General features: G+C 39.2%; 1 pseudogene; it reads left to right on the forward strand.

The window, feature by feature from the left end:
• The first annotated feature begins 3,257 nt into the window (after nucleotides 1–3,257).
• LOC127922073 (ankyrin repeat and SOCS box protein 2-like) lies at nucleotides 3,258–14,309 on the forward strand (annotated as a pseudogene).
• The last annotated feature ends 305 nt before the right edge of the window (nucleotides 14,310–14,614 follow it).

Raw genomic sequence — 14,614 nt, forward strand, 5'->3', positions numbered from 1 at the left:
ACATTCGAATGAATCTATTGTAAATTATGGGTAAATGTATGTACTTGTAGGTATTTGGGTTTGGTTAGCAATAGCAACTCTGACTCTTATTGCTTACTAAGTTAATTGTTTACCCTGCACAGTGAGATTTTATTTGACGAAAAGTACAGTGAATTTGCCTGTATCAGAAAATAAACCACAGCTTGGAATGCTTCTCAGGCAATCAGATTGTTTGGCCAGAACTATCCATTATATAGTTGAATATAGTGATTTCAGTACTGCATTGTGTACAAAGGTCTGTTGCCACAGGTGGGTGGAATTATTTCAGTGTTTAATGTTTTTAAAAAAAAGTTCATTTTTCTATGAATATTGCAGATTTATTGACAGACTCATGTAATGCTAATGATATATCAGTACTTGCTTGCAGTAGAGCCATACAATGTCAAACACTGTATAAATAAAGTCTTAAAGGAAAACGATATTCATTAGTCCATTGTTGATACAGTCCCAACATGTTTTGCATGTCAGCAGTCAAGTTGTTAAGATATTGGACTTCCAGAAGCAATATTGCACCGGCCACATCATTATGTTGATGCAGAAAGGTCAGATGACATAAAAATGTAGCTCTTTGACCACGCACAACAGTGGAAGTTTGGCAGAGAAAAAGGATACATTAGCATAACAATATGGTGATGGATCTTTGATATGAACGCTTTGATGTGTTCGCATTCGAGAAGTCAAAGAAATGATCCTGATAGCTGAAAGTGCACTATTTACTTACTGAGTCCCATTCGATTATCAATGAAATACATATAATGCATGGCTGGCTACTGCTGCCTGCATTTGAGCCTATTCAGACACAGATTTAGGTCATTCACTTGCCCCATATATTTGTAATTCAGTTTTTACTGATCTGTCGCTTTGTAAAAATGTGCATGGGTTTAGCTCAGGTCATAATGACAAAAGACATTGGGGGAAATGAGAGGGAGGGGAGTGATGCTTGCTCAAATCCAATAATGACAGGAAGCGTAACATGCACCACATACATTTCTTTACAGACAGCCAAACTAGCCAATTTAGTTATTTAGATTGCACAGCGCAGCACAGATTTAGTGACAGAGAGATGCGTCCTGGCAGCTGAAAATGACTTCATCCTGATCAAGTATAATTACAAAATGTGTCGTACCGTAAACATATTCGAAAAATTGTCAATTTCCGTTACCATGCTCGTTTGTCTGAGTACTGGCACACCCCTACTAGAAAGGGAATTTTGACCATGCACAACCGGGAAGTTTGGCATAGAAATAAGGATGCATAAGCATAAAAATATTTGATATTTGATATTTGAATGTGTTTGCATTCGAGAAGTCAAAGAAATGATCCCCACAGCTGAAAGTGCACTATTTACTTACTAATTCCTATTCGATTATCAACAAAATAGGCAAACAAATAATGCATGACTGGCTACTGCTAGCCTGAAGAAAAATTGTGTGACTTGCTTCAGCTGGTCAAAAGTATTGTTATAGTAGTCAAAGAAGAAACTCTGAGACTGTCCATCTACACAGTGTGACAGGATTATATCTTTAGCAAATGTTGGTTACAGACATAACAATGTTGAATTAATGTTGTTTTTGTCACTTAAGTTGTTAGGGGCAGTATTTTCATTTTGAAAAAAAGGTTCCCGTTTTTAAAACGGGATATTTTTCAGGACAAGATGCTAGAATATGCATATAATTGACAGCTTTGGATAGAAAAAGCTCTAACATTTCCAAAACTGTAAAGATATTGCCTGTGAGTTTAACAGAACTAATTGCAGGGGAAAGCCTGAGAAAAATCCAATCCGGAAGTGCCCCAGGTTTTGAAAGCGCTGCGTTCCAATGACTCCCTATTCAGCTGTGAATATACCATCAACGAGCTTACGCTTTCTACGTATTCCCCAAGGTGTCTACAGCGTGACGTAATTGTGACGTAATGTTACGCATTTCTGTTGAAGAATAGCCGTACGTGACCACATTGCGTAAGTGGTCACATGGTGGCTCCGAGAGAGTTTCTCGAGTAAAATACAGAGGTAGCCATTATTCCAATCGGTCCTAGTGAAAAACTAATTGTCCCGACGGATATATTATCGAATAGATATTAGAAAAACACCTTGAGGATGGATTCTAAACAACGTATTCCATGTTTCTGTCGATATTATGGAGATAATTTGGAATATTTTTCTGCATTGTGGTGACCGCAATTTCTGGGTGATTTCTCAGCCAAACGTGAGGGAAGAACAAACGGAGCTATTTCGCCTACAAAAATAATATTTTGGGAAAAATTAACTTTGGCTGTCTACCTGGGAGTCTCGTGAGTGAAAACATCTGAAGTTCATCAAAGATAAACGATTTAATTTGATTGCTTTTCTGATTTCAGTGACAAGTTTGCCTGTTGCTAGCAAGGCATAATGCTATGCTAGGCTATGATAAACTTACACAAATGCTTGTCTAGCGTTGGCTGTAAAGCATATTTTGAAAATCTGAGATGACAGGGTGATTAACAAAAGGCTAAGCTGTGTTCCAATATATTTCACTTGTGATTTTCATGAATAGGAATATTTTCTAGGAAGATGTATGTCCGTTGCGTTATGCTAATTAGTGTCAGATGATGACAACGGTCCCGTTCACGGGATGGGGTGTCACTACAGGTTAACATTAAGTTAAGTTTTAATCCAAGATCTAATTGGAGAGGTAAATTTACTGAAGTAAACAGCAACTGACAAGTTAGTTGTTTTCTATTTTGATGTAATTTACAAAATAATAATAATTTAAAAAAATAATAATTTCACACTTATATTTCCACTTTAATACAGTAGGTAAAACTAGAAATTGTGAACAGCCTTTGTTCTTCATTACAATAATTTCTTAGGCGAGAAATGAACTAACCCCTAACCTTAGTATAGAGGTCAGTATTGACTTAACCCCTAAGCTCTACACTCAACGTGGTATTAAAAGACTGATGACATGACTGTAACTGTAGTGGCTGGTATGCTGGAATACAGCTTGTGGGGTATCTATGACCTTGCCCTCATACGAAAATAAATGCAAAGTGCCCTCGGATCAAAATGAAACAAACACATGACGCAGCTTGACCTGACAAAAAAATGGGAAGAAGTCAACCTTGTCGATAAACTTGACCCTTTTTCCATGGATTTGTTTGTCTAAAAATAAGAAACAGGCATCCGCAATAAACACCTCCTTCCATTACATTGATTGTAACACAACACAATACCAGACCTCTCAACGCAAGGAACAAGGCACACCAACTCGCCACAACCAAACCTGACACAGACACAACAAGTCTGACCTAGCACGGGAGGATTACAAGCCTGATCACTGTACTTGGGGCAACTCACAGTTTCCATTGAACACAGTCAGTCAGTGTAATATATAAATATATTATATGATTAACACATTTTCTGATTAGTAAGATACTCACCATGTTTTGGGATTCCTCGCTGTTACTCCCAGGAGTTCCAGCTATTTGTTTTGTTGTTCAGTGCTATCTAGGCCAGCTGCCTCTCAGGAGTATTCTGAGCTATGAAGGTGGAAGAGGAAAAGTTGGCCGACTACCCTATGGATATCATGTGAAGCTCCCCGAAATATTCCAGAGGGTTGGATCAGAAGCCCTGTCTCAGAAACATCTACTGACAGAGGAGTGGAGAAGTCTTAGTGGGGGAGTTTAACCGGAGAGCGAAACTTTGACACTCTTTTTTTGAAAACTGTAAGAGCTTGTGAGAAAGGTAAGACATTCTTATTTACATTGTTATTTGGCAACTTTGGTGCACTTTTGTTGTTGTGTAAAAAAATCCTACATGGACCTTTCTGTTCCTTTTTAAACATCTGAGATAGATTTGTTCTTACATTTAGCTCAACATTAAATTACTCCACCAATCACTGCAGATAGAGCAGCTTGCTATGGATCAGGCAAGCTATTTAAAGGCATTGGACAGGGTGCTAGATGCAACTGAAAGAGAGTGAGAGAGGGTGGAGGAGGCTTGGTTTGAAGTGGTGGGCATCTTGTTGTTATGACATGTATCATCTGAATTATGCTCATAGAATTATATCTACTGAGGAGCGGCTTATATGAAGGAACATTTAATGTCTTAGACCATCAGAAAGTTGGCTTAACGTTGGAACAGCTAGCTAGTGTGCAGTGCAGCACAATAATACAAATAAACACACTTACTTTTACTAGTTAATAAATTGTGATAATGTGACAACTATAGTATCCTTAAGGAGTATTTAAAAGTTGAATCCATTATTTTCAAATGAAAAATCGCTTGTTGGACAGGAAAGAAATGCCTGTAATGTAAAATAATGTTTTTAACTGGTTCCCATACTTTTAAAATAACGATTATTTTCGGGACCAGTTTAGATCACTTTCGTTTGTGGTTCTGATTCTATTCCAACAAAAAAACTGGTTCAGGTTCTGTTCCCTGAACCAGTTCCAACCCTTGGTTATTTCCAAATCACTTTAATGATTTTAATGTGAAATGTGAAGACTATTTGAAAGGGGAGCATATCATAATTTCATTATCCAATCTTAACATAATCCCAGCCTCACCCAACCTAAACAAACTCATTCAATAAAAGTTTTTCCTTCAAGTCATCCATTTGCATGGTATGCTATCTTAGGAGGAGTTCACCTTAATTGACAAGCCCACTTGTACATATGTTCCTTTACTTTACTCAAAACCATTCTAGAATTGGATGACAGTGGGACTGCTTCATAAATGCCACATTGTAGGTTCAATTGAATCAATCCCATAGTCTCTGGCTACAGTACGTCCCAATTATCTCTCCTTTCTCCCAAAATGTGCACTTGTTCACTTCCTTTAACTGATTTGAAAGGAAAAGCCTAGTGGGAAAAAAATATGGCGGAAACTCCCAAGACCATGCCTTCATCAATCCAATGCTTTTAGATTTTTGGAAAGTAGTGAAAAGGTCAAAACCCTTTCAGCAGGAATGGGTATTTGGAACCACCCTATGTAATATATGTCCTACATTGGACTTAGGGGGATGATGTAGTGTGTTCCAGTCAAAATTAAAGGGAAATCTCACCCCAATTACATTTGATTGTCCTACACAGTAAGCAGTATGGACACGGTAATACAGTGATACTTTGTAACTTTTTTTAGACATGGGCAATGTCTACACGTTATACGTTTTTTGCATTTCTGGAACAAGACCAAAGGAGGCAATATCCCGATAATAACATTTTCGCACGTCAAGTCCAAATCATCTTAAAGTAAATTAATTTAGCTGAACAATCAAGACCAATATGTCATTTTGTAATTTGGGTGAACTATCCCTTTAATCATGGTCTCTAGACGGAAGATGTTACAGCACCCGCCCGGATCAGGCTTGGCCACCCCTGGTGTATATTGATTAGGAATGGGTCTCTCAAGATCCAACATGGTGGACATAATGCATCATACATAAGTGAAACATAAGTGATACAGTTTACAATTGGCTCATTCATCCCCTTCCTCTCCCCTGTAACTATTCCCCAGGTCGTTGCTGCAAATGAGAACGTGTTCTCAGTCAACTTACCTGGTAAAATAACGGATAAATTAAAAATGTAAAAATACACTGTATCCTCTCTTTTTCTCTCCAGATCCAACATGGCAGTTGCCAGCATATCAATCCCTGGTTCCACGCCGGGCCACAAACTGGGGTTTGATGACTACAGTCTCTACAACAACCTGTCAGATGACGAGCTGATTCTGCTGGCTATCGAACGCAGCCTCAGTGATGCCCACAATGCCACTTCACCCAGTGAAGCCAGCAACACCTCCCAACAGCTCTAGGCAGAAGAACAGTCCAGTATAGGTCAAATCCATCCCCAACCAGGCCAAACCCACCGAGGCAGGAACCAAGACATAGGCCACCTACTGCCAACCCAACTGACGCGTATGTGCCAGCTGAAAAGAGCCTTCATTCTTTTTCATTATCCACTTTTGGTTTTGGGCCACCATTTATATTAAGTTGTAGGCTATGAATAGTTACATACAATTCCAATTTCATGGCATAATGACATGCTGCACTATAACTGTCCATATTACATAACATCTGTAGTTACAGTGTACAGCAGTAATTATCTGGTCATTACAAAGTAGTTCCAAATCAAATTGTGTTGGTCACATTCACATTGTTAGCAGATGTTGTTGCGAGTGTAGCAAAGTTCTTGTTACTTGTTACAAGTCACTACATAGCACAAGGACAACGTAATAAAAAATGTTGCCAGTCAAGACATGGTCAAGGAAAGGGATCTCTGATTATTATGTTGCTCTAGTCAGTCATATACGTCTATGTGTCACTGTACAGACTCCATCAATGCAAATGTTTTTCGAATCATGTAACCTTACGTTTATTGTGGGTTTTGCCATTTGATATCATATCTCGGAGTGCAGATATGCATGAGAGTGACTGTTTTCTCAAACGAATGACTTGACTTGTGAGGTGTTTACGTCTGCTTAGCTAACTTGACTAAACTATTTAACCGCTTACTGCTAGCTGGAAAACCGAGAGTATCGTTTGTTGACATACAACACCTCGTTTACAGGCCGGTCTGATTGTTTCCAGTGGGCCACGTGCCAAACACCTGTCCCATCAAATCTCGTGATACTGATCCCTTACCCAACCTGCTTTTTGGGAATACATCCAAATAGCATGGTCTGAAGTTCACATGTCACCAAGGTTGAAAAATAGCAACACTGATGAAAACAAGTCTCTGTGCTGAGTTGGATGCAAGATTGCAGGGTTCATAAGGTTTAACTAGGTCATGTTACAGTATTGGCAGGACAATTGCAGCATTGCGTGTGCTTGTGCAATACGTTACTATAGCATCTCCTAGTGATAGTTTGTCGCAAAACCTGTAGCATGGTACAACTTGTAAAAATCATATTAAAATAACTTTTAGTGCCCTGCAACAGTCTTAAGCCTACCCCTAAGAAAAGCTTTCAGAGGAACATTATAGTGGCGATATGAACTAGAATTGAAGACAGGTATTTTAGATGTGTGCACTGTAGTGATTGATACAGAGCGTCTCATAGTAAGCATGTCAGCAATGAGAATCAAACGTTTCACTTTGAAGAAACACACAATATCCAATGAGCTTAGGGTCCCACTGTATTAGCGTAGTTCATTTTACGTACACATTTGCAGCAGTCAACTGTGACTGTCAACTGAGTATATCTCACTGTTATTGTAGCAGGAGAAGGAAATGTGAAGAAAGAAGGAAATGTGACGACGTTGTGGTGACTCATTTTGTCACAGGCAATGGAAAGCGCATGCTGGCAATGCACAGAGGCGACAGCTCCATTCAGTATGTGCTGGAGACAGAGGAGTAAGTGTCTTCTTTCACAAAGGGTATCTTAGCAACGCATCTTCCCTTCACACCAAGACATGAACACTAGGATATGTAATGATGTTTGTATTAATATGTGACGGCATTTATTGTATGTTAGTTTTACAGCTCATAGGATACAAACCTGCTGGGAATGATCTTCTTAAAAGGAAGCTTTCACTTTTCAAGATAAGAAAATGACAAATACAACTGAATAATAGTGCACAACAATGATTTTCTAAATCTGCAACAAGTTTCTAGCCATGGAAGGGCCTTTTCCTGCTCACCGTGTCACCACCATTCTAGTATGGTTTACAAATCACTGCTTTTAAAAACGTTTTTAGTTTTGATGACATCATCAAGTTGCACTATTTTATCTAATCCTTTAACCACAGCGCCATTTCCACAAATGTAGACAGTGCTATTGTGCTTGAGATAAAGTGGTGGAATTCCCCTTTAAGGTAACCAATGTTTTTCCAACACCATAAACCCTAACTAAGGATGAATGAATTTTGTTTTAATCCACTATCCATAACTCAAAGTTACCTAATTAAAAAAATAATCACTGACAGAGTTACTGAGTTTGAGAATTATCTGGATTTCCACTTAATGTATTGTATTGTACATGTGGGCTAGAGAAAAAAGCAAGTAGATGATGATGGGTATGTTTGCCTATTAGGGAACAGGACACTATTGTGCAAGCAGTCCTGAATGGTGATGTGACTATGGTTCAAGCTATGGCTAAAAACAATGCGAATAACATACTGTGGCCTGACAAGTATGGATGGATCCCACTGCACGAGGCTGAATATTATGGCCAAGACCAGTGTGTCAGGGTTCTTCTTGAGGGTAAGTGCAATTCAAAACTCCATGTATGAACATGTATAGCGATAGGTTAATGTTTAACATTAGTACAGTAATTTTGGGGATCATTGTTGTTGTCCTTTTAGTAACACTTTTATTTTACAATCCTATTTCAGCTAGTTGACCTGATATTTACCGGAAAGTTTGTAGTGGTAACTAGGGCTGTTACGGTGACCTTAATACTGCCACACCGGCGGTCACGAGTCATGATGGCAGTCAAATTCCTACAAGACAGTTTAGTTACGGAAATTAGGCTTCTCCAAGCGCTGATGCTGCTGATGGTCATTAGTAGCCTACCAAACTTGCTAACTGTCTGGTACTCAGCACTCTATTGTCCCTCTAATCACTCTCACATCATTGCAAATGTAATCAGACATTTCATGAGATCCCATGAGCTTATGTTTTGCAACATTCCTATAGGCGATGCAATTGCGTGAGAAAACAGAGTGATGGCCTCTATTAAAAAGTGGAGGCCATCACTCTGCTTTCTATAGGCTAGGCTTACTATATTTATTTCGCAACATTCCTAATATTAAGTACATTGTTTCTCTTTACAACAGGAGTATAGCCTACCTGACTGGCATGAACATGAACCACAGTAAAAGCGTCCTTCATTCTCTAAGTGCATACAGATGACATGTATTTTTCCCTCTATCGCTGTTTCGACAGGTGCATGATAATGGTCCAGTCTAAATAAAAATACATTTTAGTATATGTAAAGACAATAATAAATCAAGAATAGACCATATTATCCTATCACATGTGAATGATATATTATCACTTGTGAATGATGCCCAGTTTGTGTGCAGTAACGCAAGAAACACATGCATTGTTTTTGCGACTTTTTCAAATCAAGGTCACACACCTCGTGCATTCTAGGTCATAGGCCTATATGTTTGGATAATGTTTCAAATAACTTCTTAAAATTAAGCACATGAATCCACGTTCCAACAGGTGTAAAGCCTAACTGGCATACATACACAGCACGTGAGTTTCAAGTTTTGGAAAGATAATTTTCACCATAAATGTTTTTGGGATGATAGTGGTTGCATTCATTTGGGATCTATTCTATTCTACAACTGTCCCAGACTATGTTAGAAATATTTATTTATTGCACAGAATAGATAAGTCATCTTTTTTACTATGGGGGATAGAAGATTGACATAGGCTAGTGATTTTTTTGCTGTTTGTTAGGCCTACTCATCTTGTAAATGTGGACAGTTTTTCCAATATCTTCATATATGCGCCGGAATTGGATAAGGACGCATGCAGTTGAGTCCCCGGTGTGTCTGTCTTAACTTGTAGCCTTTGAGAAAGACCTGATCACATGATGGAGAGCCATTTCAGTGAGAGGTGCTTTGGAGCATGTAGCTGGGAAAGGGGAATTATAATTATTAGATTCAGCCCAAGGGCACAATGGCCACTGGCCGCAAAAGGCACAGATTTTTTAGGGGGCATTGCGGCCACACAAAGAGGATGGCATTATCAAGTGCTTGTCAAATTGTGAATGAGGGACTCATGAAGTGTGTACAGCCTGCACAAAAAACAAACCAAGCAGAGTTCATGCAACTTTTTTCAAATAGTCATTTGTCAAATCATGCAGCCTTAGAATGTATTAAAACTCAAAACGTATATCCCAACTTTTGTATCACAACTAAAGTTACATAAATAACTCTAAATGAAGCATACACTGTAGGAGCACCTGTTTCTTTGTTAAGTGCTCAACACAGAATAGATGCATGTGCGCACTCCCTCAAATTGTTGGAGAGAAAATCTGGAGAAAATATCCTTTCTATTTTATTCAGCTATGTTCAATTGTATTCTTAATAATAATACTAATCCTAATACTATAAAATAATATGAAACAATGCCATATGAATGAACAATGAATTCTAAGCAAATCTTGTCTGCTAAATGAACTAGTGTACCCCACAGCCATATGGCATAGCCAGATCAGGACCTAACATAACGACAACTCAGTGTACGCTATTCTTTTCTTCTGGTATAGACAACATTTTCTTCATCTCATGTTTCTTTAGATCTGTCTAAAATAAATAATGGATTTGTTGTGATGGTGTAGGCTATTCTACATAGATTTATTAGACTTTAATATATAGATGTTCCAAAGGTCTGCATCAGTGTCTTGAAGGCAATTTATATTATCTCGGCTCGGAACACCCCTTTACCCACATAATTACCAAGTATTTGACCATTTTACCAATTAAAACCCAGCTAAGTAGCAGACTAAAATACAATATAAAATAAAGTATAGCCTAGTCTCATTGTTATCTCATGTGTTATTTTTTTCACCCTTCAAGCTCAACCTAGTATGATTAACAAGTGTGACCTGAAAGGCCAGACTGCTCTCATCTTGGCGGTGTACAGGGAAAAGGTGGCCTGTGTAGAGATGCTTCTGGAGAAGGGGGCTGACCCAGACCTCGCCAACAAGGACAGAGAGACCCCACTCTACAAAGGTAACACATTTGCCATAGAGACCTACTAAGACCTAGATTATATGCCTATCTCTTTGTAATTATCCTTTATTTTAAGCGTACAAAGTCATAGGCTACTTGACTGATACTAAAATTATGTGTTGGGCAGCAAGATCAGCACTCTGTGAGAAAAACTGAATGAAAAACTTGCCCTTAATGGATTTGAAAGAAAATGACTGGTACAAGAATTCCTCCAGCCCAAGCCTACACCGATCTAATGCTTTAGGATTTGTGGGGAATACAAGTGAACAAGTGCACACTTCATGAGAAAGGAAAGGTATATGGGGGGGGGGGGCAGGGATTTTTGATATGAGAAATACAGCTACACTCAAAATCTGCCATTACAGAACGTCTCTTCCAATACCATTCTAAGCTGTCTTGCATACACTGGGAATACCCCCAAACCCGTGTTTAGGAAACAGTCTTCCATGACTAACAAAGTCTGGGATTTCTTCTATTTAACTTCATCTTTGACTGTATTCCACAGCTTGTGAAGGTGGTAATGCTGAGATTGTGGTCATGCTTCTGAATCACGGTGCTGTGGTGAACAAACACTGCATTCAGGGCTGTACAGCTCTCCAGGAGGCTGTGAGCCGCAACAACGTGGAGATCTGTGAGATCTTGGTCCAGGCCGGGGCGAAGCTCAGCCCAACCAACATGTACGGTATCGCGCCCCTATTTACTGCAGCCCAGAGTGGACACGAGGAAACACTTTGATTTCTCATTAAACACGGTATGTCTTTTCCCTGGAAAAAATGGGTGAACTCTGTAGGCCAGCGGTCACCAACCTTTTCTGAATCAAGATGACTTTCTCAGTCAATAAGCAAGCATAGAGTTACCACTCAGATGTTTTTAACCATTAACCTAATATAAGCAATTATTCTGTAAGACTGAGGTTAGTGGAGTAGGCCTAATACATGTTCACAGCATATTAGCTACAACATGCCTGGCCTGCCAATATTGTTCTTCTCAGACCATATTATATTTCAAAACTCGAGCTTTGATTACTAAATAGATCAGTTGGTGTAGCACTTATGAGGCACAGCTGAGCATGAATTGAAATAATTAGCAAATAAGTACCTTTTTTATTTTACTGGACTGATGGTATCTGCTTCTGATGGTAATGGTTGTTTCAAGACAACTGGGAACTCGAAAAAAAAACAAGGTCAAATCATTACGTCAGTAATCAGAGGTCTAGAAAGATGCTTGAGTTTCTGACTTGGAATTCTGAGTTGGATGACCGTTCAAAATGACTTTTCACAGTCGGATCTCGTTTTTTCCCCGATATCCCAGTTGTCTTGAACGCACGGAAGACGGAAGTCAGAGATTTCCCAATTCCCAGTTGTTTTGAACACGGCATTAGTATCAACGGAGGGAGGAGAGAGCAGCAGAGAGTCCACCTCTCACGGTCCCTGCCCTCTCCTTCCTTTTTTCTGGTGATACTGACCAGAGAGAGGGGACACCATCTTAACCAGATGTCAAAACTCGAGTCGCACCGCATTCTCCTCATGCACAAATTCATGTTATTCCTATGACCAGAAAAAGTTAAATATTCCTTGATATTAAAAGAGACATGACAAGCTGCTAATAATGGGAGCACTTTGCTTATCCGGTGCGCCGGGCTTCTAAATCAAGTACACCTACCGCCGACAGCAAGAAAGAAAGGGAGCACAAGTCTTTATCACAGCCTTTATGGTTGTGTTTTTTACAGACATGTTTGGTGATGGACTAGGAATGCCGTGAAGATCGGCCAAAGGGCGCAGATCACATAAAACTGTCATGTAGCTCTTACTATGGATCGTTTGTTGACTTTTCTAACTGTCAGTTGCACTGAATTTGTTCTAGGTGCTGATATCAACAGTGAGGCAAGTGATGGGGCCACCGCTCTGTATGAAGCGGCTAAGAATGGCCATGAGGACATTGTGGAGCTTCTTCTTTCTCAGGATGCTGATGCCAACAAAGCGGGCAATAAAGGACTTCTGCCACTACATATTGCTGCCCAACGAGGAGCTGATGGGTACCTGCAATTAGCTTACAAATATCAATGCACAGCACCCTTAAAGCAGAACTGAACTCTAGAACTAAATTCTCTTGTCCAAAACAGCATATGTAGCATCACAACTAGTCAGAAACATTTATTCCAGTCATAAAGTCAGTATCGTCCAAAACAGAGTTTTGTGTACAAGAGTTCTCCATGACTTACATGAAGGTTGGCTTTTGATTTCAACAATGCCCACTAACACGAGATAAACATTGGCGTTGTTTGAGCTCTATCCAGAACACACAGACAGTGAGACCGACCTGCCCAGCAGCACAGATGTTTGGATGTGTTTACATAAGCAGTGGTGGAAAAAGTATCCAGTTACCATACTTGAGTAATAGTAAAGATACCTTAATAGAAAAGGCCTCAAGTAAAAGTGAAAGTCACAAGGTAAAAAAACTACTTGAGATAAAACTACTTGAGTGTTAAATATACTTACGTTTCAAAAGTAAATATAATTGCTCAAATGTGACTCGTTTCAGGAAACGAGGTGTACTTCCCAGAAGCGCCATTTGAACTCAAATTAGCTTAAAATAGCGAGCGATGTTATTTCTTTGTTATTAGATTCGTTGTTGGACTAAAAACATTGTAAACTCACCAAGAATTCAAATCAATAGAGATACATAATGGTGTCTCAATGTAATCAAGCTTTGAAATGATAACATTATTGTAAAATGTTATCTGTTTGTGCTTACTTGCAGTCAATTTGCAGTGTACAAGATATTATAACTATGTTCCAGCCCCTGACAATCTGCACAGAACAGACTTTTTAAATCACTCAGCAGTGCCATTTGCAGAAGGACACATCATTTGGGAGGGGGTTTGGGTGTCCTCGCATTTTTTCAGGCATCTAAAGCCCATTTCCTGCATTTCTACACAATGGCCCTTTTAGCCATCTCTATTTAGAACAACAAAAATAAGAAAAAATGCCCACAGTGATTAGGGAAGATATGATTAAATGTTTAAGTGATAGATAAGACTGAACTAGATCCATGATAATTCATTAATCAATGTTGTGTTGCACCTTTATCCAATAGCCCAACAAATGAACAACTCCTACAGATAAAGTACAAACACACATCAACACACAGAAACAGTACACCCTCCACAGAGCCTAATAGTACTGTAGAGCTCCTTTTACTTGCACACAATATAGCTGTCATCCTGCCTCTAGGGGTGCACGACCCTGTAGCGTCCCAACCCAACACACCCCACTCAGCTTTAGGATCTTAGTGAAATATTCATTAACGGCTTCAGGTGTGTTAGGCCAAGCCCAGAGTGACAAAAGTAAGGACTGAGCAGCCCAGCAGCTAGGGATTGTCTAAATCTCCCCTGATGTGGGCATGTTTTCAATACAATACAGTATTCCATATAAGGCATCCAGACCCTATGAAAGTTGCACAGTGTATCCTTAATCTTAAAACAAATCTAATGATAATGTACATAACTTTACATTTCTTACATACATTGTGGGAGAATAATCAACCTTTCAATTAATGGCAATGCATTTATTAGCCACTATTTTATTTATTTAACTAGGAAAGTCAGTTAAGGTTTTTACACCTGCATTGTTTGCTGTTTGGGGTTTTAGGCTGGGTTTCTGTACAGCACTTTGAGATATCAGCTGATGTACGAAGGGCTATATAAATAAATTTGATTTGAATTTGATTTGAGTTAAGGACGCATTCTTATTTACGATGACGGCCTACCCCGGCCAAAACCTAAACCAGATGACACTGGGCCAATAGTGTGCTGTCCTATGGGACGAATCACAGCCGGTTGTGAACCAGGGACTGTAATGATGCCTCTAGCACTGAGATGCAGTACCTTAGACCACTGCGCCACTTGG

This window comes from Oncorhynchus keta, unplaced genomic scaffold (assembly GCF_023373465.1).
Source record: "Oncorhynchus keta strain PuntledgeMale-10-30-2019 unplaced genomic scaffold, Oket_V2 Un_contig_2451_pilon_pilon, whole genome shotgun sequence".
Lineage (NCBI taxonomy): Eukaryota > Metazoa > Chordata > Actinopteri > Salmoniformes > Salmonidae > Oncorhynchus > Oncorhynchus keta.